Here is a 4,542-nt window from a genome sequence, read left to right on the forward strand (position 1 = left end):
TCCTGCTTGAGAAGGCCAGTCAGACACAGCCCAAGTTCACACAAGTGTGACTTTCATACATAAAACTTTCAGACTGGTTCTGCATTCAGGGCACACCCATACCCAGAAACAATACACGGGCTGGGCTGGCAGGAATGTTTGCAATGCGGCTGGCGGCGGGGGGAGTGGTGTGGAGCTACGCCGGTTCCTGGAACCCCTCCACCCACACCACCGCCACTGCCACCGCGGGAGGAAAGGGACAGCGACGGGTCAGAGGTGACAGCTGGGCTCCCAGAGGCAGGGGCAGCGCAGCCACCGGGCCCAGAGAGGGCAGGGCCCGGCCCAGGGTCACACAGCCAGACAGGGTGCCAGTGGCCTTCCTGTGCCCATAGCACCCAGCTGCAGCTCACAGGCCCCGTGGAGGTGGCCCTGTCCCCCGCTGGGACTCTGAGGATGAAAAGCCCCTCCCCCAGCCTGGCCTCGTCCTCCAGGCCCAGTCCTCAGGGAGCTTGGTGGCTTCTGGGGTGAGGCGTCTCTTCCCCACCAGCGACGGACCGGCGCAGCACTGCCCCGAGGCCCGGGGACGCCCACCGGGCACCCCTGCCTCCCAGTCCCTTCCCAGAAGGCCATTCTGGGCGCCCTCCTGCACTCCCCACACCCGATGGGGTTGGGTTTGGGGACATCTTCAGTCCAGCCACGTTCCCCCTACCCACCTCCTGGCTCCCCTCACTTCTAGCTTTGGCTTTCTCACCCCTCCCTGGGCCTCAGTTTCCTCCTTTGGTCAGCAGACTTCGGGGCCCAGGCAGGGGTGTCTACTCAGTGCCCCCCAACCCGGCCCAGCTTGTCTGTCAGGAAGACCCCTGCCAGATTAGCACGGAGCCGGTGGGGGTGACCCACGAGTTCTTGGGGTCACAGCCCCTCCCCAGCAGAGCTAGAGGTTCCCATGAAAATGAGCCAGGCATATTCTCAGCACAAAGGGGTGGGGAGGCTGAGGCGGGAGCATCTCTAAGTTTGAGGCTAACCTGAACTATGCAGTGAGACCCTGTCTCAAAAAACCAAAGGGGGAAAAAATGAAAACAAGTCAGGTTACAGGTGAGAAGGCGGAGTTGCAGAGTGACCTGTCACCCACGACACGCAGGCTCAGCCCGGGACACCACAGAAGGACCCTGAGAACCCAGGGGTCCAAGAGCTTCCCAGGGAACCTGCCCTCCTGCCCTGGAGGGAGGCGCCCACCCCTTTCTCGAAGCCAAGTGGAGAAGCCCAGCCTGCGCCCGTCAGAGCCGGACTAGCGTCCCGCACCTGGGGCACCGGGTCTCTGTCCCGGGCCCGAGCCCCTCGGAGGGACAGACAGACGGAGGGACGGAGGGACGGACACACGCGGCTCACGCCTCTCGGAGCCAGGGGCGGGCGGCATCGCCACCTCCTCCCGAGCAGGTTTCCTCTAAGAAACCAGAAGATTGATTTCCTGGCAGGCTGTGCGCACGGAGCCGTCCAAATGGTTTGCACGTGTGCGTTTTTTTACGGCCCCGTTTAATATGTATGCAAATGCGGGCACACGCGGCGCCGTCACGCAGCCGCCTGGGCGACGGCTCGGCCTGACGGATGGTCCCGGCCCGGACAGCGGCTGGGGCGGTCACCCCATGAGCAGGTCGGGAGGGAGAGGCTCCCCAGCCGGGCCCCTTTCTCTCCAGGGCTGAGGCTTGGGGAGAGAGGCTCCCCACGGATGCAGGACTCCATCCTTGACTCGTGGGACTGTACTCTCAGCCACGGAGTGCGTGCGTGCGTGCGTGTGTGTGTGTGTGTGTGTGTGTGTGTGTGCGCGCGCACGCATGCGTGGACATCCCCAGCCCTGAGCTACGCCCCAGCCCTTTCATTTATTTTGAGACAAGGTCTCTCTAAATTGCCAAGGCTAGGCATGCGGGCTTGTGATCGTCCTGCCTCAGCCTCCCCTGTAGCTGGAGTGACAGGCATAGCGGGCAGCCTGGGTACAGCACGGGCACAGGGCCTGGGGAAGTCGCTGTCCTTGTCTCTGCGGTCTCCTCCATCCTCTCCCCCATTCTTCCTCTCTCGAGAGCCTCACGGTGCTGGAGTCCTAGGAGCTCCCCAGAAGTGTCCCCGGCTGTCCTCCCTGTCACCGGCCCCACTAGGAGGTCCCTACCTAGACCCATACCCTGCACCCCCGCCTTCACACTCTCCAGCCCATCTCAGGGCTCTTTTGTCCTGGGAGCAGAGTCCAGGCCGGGACAGCAAGTGCAAGGGCCCTGTGGATGATGGCAGTGGTAGGGGTTGGAGGGCCAGGAGGGCTGACCCAGGAGTGGAATAGGGTGAATGAGGGATGTTATCAGGAGGGGTTGGCCCAGGTGGTGCAGTGCAGGCCTAGATGGGGACCCCACCTGCTCAGCAGGCTGCAGGTCACAGCCCCACTTACCTGGAGCCACAGACTTTGAGACACAGCAATTCCAACACCCATATGAGCACCGAGCCCTGCCTCCTCCTGTAGGAAGAGATCCTGGGATCGCAAGCGGCCCTGGGCATTTGACCACCTCCACAAGTCGGCAGCCAGCCTGAGATTGCCAGTCTGACCTAGAGGAAGAACCTGTCTCACTCCCCCATCCCAAAATGTTTAAGACTGCCTAGCATGGTGGCTCTTGCCTGTAATCTCAGCTCTGGGGGGCTGAGGCAGGAGTATCTCAAGTCCAGATCCAGCCTGGGCAACTTAGCAACTTGAGGATACTCTATCTCAAAATAAAAAAAATAAGAAAAGTTAGGGATGTAGCTCAGTGCGAAGGCCCTGGGTTCAATCCCAGTAACACACACACACACACACACACACACACAAAGTTGGTAAATTTTATGTTATGCATATTTTTCTAAAAAAATCCTTTACTCCAGTTCTCGCAAGTCGTTGATGGCAGCATTCTTTTTTTATTAATATTTTTTGATTGAGATGAGCTCCCTTTGTCCCCCAGGCTGGCCTCAAACTGGGAATGATCCTCCTGCCTCAGCTTCCCGAGCGCTGGGATTACACCACCACACCCAGCTAGCAGTCTTTTTCTTTTTCTTTCTTTCCCTCCTTTCTTTCTTTCTTCTCTCTCTCTGTTCTCCCCCCCCCCAACTCTCTATATCTTTTTTAAAACCCAGGATGGTGACTAGCACGGGGACAGTTAGGACTCATGGGTGCTGGTGTCCCTCAGTAAGAGACCCAGACCCTCTAAACCTGCTTCCTCCTCATGAGCTCAGAGGTGAAAAATCCACTGTCTCACCAGGTGCACAGGGACCTGGGCTAGGCCTCCCCGGGCAGGGTGCATCTGTATGGGTCAGCAAGGCCCAGCTGTGCTGCAGTAACAAATGAGCCCAGGCCTCAGCACCATAAAAGTGCATCTTGCACCCAGCAAACTCTGCCGAGAGTCCAGGTGACTCCTCGGGGCCCTCGCCCTCCTTGGGAGCCTATTGGGGTCCAGGCCCGGAGGTTGGATTTTCATTTCCCCAGGGCTCCGCGAAGGAATGTAGGTGTTCAAATGCCAGCCGCGAAACCCCAGGATCCCCCCTACAGGAGGAGGCAGGGGTCTGGTGCTCATGTGGGTGGTCAGTTGCTGTGTCTCCAAATCCGTGGCTCCCAGGTAAGTGGGGCTGTGACCCTCGGCCCGCTGAGCAGGTGGGGTCCCCATCTGGGCCTGCCCTGTTTCCGCCACCCCTGCTGGGGGATGCTGACAATGGCTCTGTGCATCCTCCTGAGCCTGCTGCAAAGACATCTAGGGTCTAAATGGCCACACATGGAGCTATACGTCCAGGGAGGGGTCCCCAGGGCTGAGCAGCTACTACGGGGAGCTGGGGATGGACTTCCTGCCTGCCTCATCTCTGCAAGAACGTCTGGTGTTTATAATTTCATCTTGCCACTTTGGCTTTTCTTTCTTTTTAGTGTTTTTTGAGACAGGCTCTCACTATGTCGATCAGACCGGCCTTGAACTTGAACTTGCATAGATCCTCCTGCCTCATCCTCCCAAGTGCCAGGATGACCTGTGTACGCCACCACCCCTGCATTCCTTTTTTTTTTTTTTTCCTTTGGTTCCCATCAATCTCATCTGAAAAAAAATGTGTACCCTTTTCGTAAGATAAGTAAATTAACGGAAGCAACTCTGATAGCTCCAGTCCAGACGGTCAGGAAGTCCCCAGTGTGCTTCGCCCCGGGGTGGCTCTGGTGGGTGGGGGGGTCCCACCTTGTGGGGTGGGGGGACCCCAGATCCCAGTGCCAGCCAGCAGCCCCCTGTGGCAACAGCGCCCAAACAGTGACAGGGACCCCAGTAGACAGGAAGGGCCCACGGTGCCTTCACCCCAGCTCCTGAGCCCCTCTGGTCCCCAATGGGATCCTGGGGAGGGGGTGGACCCTGAACCAGAGCCGGAAGGAGGCGAGATCCACACGGGGTCACAGGTGGGCGCGAGGAGGAGCCCTGGTGGCTGTGTGACCCTGGGGAAGCTACTGCCTTCTCTGAGCCCACTCCCCACAGCGAAGTGGGTTCCTCACGTGGAGGACTTCTGCTTTGCTCCCATTTTTGTTTGCCTGCC

At 59.3% G+C, this 4,542-nt stretch overlaps 1 long non-coding RNA gene across 1 annotated transcript in view; it reads left to right on the plus strand.

Moving 5' to 3' along the window:
• The window catches only part of LOC117284336, a 14,349-nt gene extending 10,421 nt beyond the window's left edge, over nucleotides 1-3,928 (plus strand). The window contains exons 2-3 of the long non-coding RNA XR_004515407.1: nucleotides 3,470-3,599; nucleotides 3,899-3,928. This is a non-coding gene — a long non-coding RNA (uncharacterized LOC117284336). The remainder of the gene's footprint in view (nucleotides 1-3,469; nucleotides 3,600-3,898) is intronic.
• Nucleotides 3,929-4,542: the final 614 nt, after the last annotated feature.

The sequence above is a fragment of the Fukomys damarensis genome, unplaced genomic scaffold (assembly GCF_012274545.1).
Source record: "Fukomys damarensis isolate Sample0158 unplaced genomic scaffold, DMR_v1.0_HiC HiC_scaffold_36, whole genome shotgun sequence".
Taxonomy (NCBI): Eukaryota; Metazoa; Chordata; class Mammalia; order Rodentia; family Bathyergidae; genus Fukomys; species Fukomys damarensis.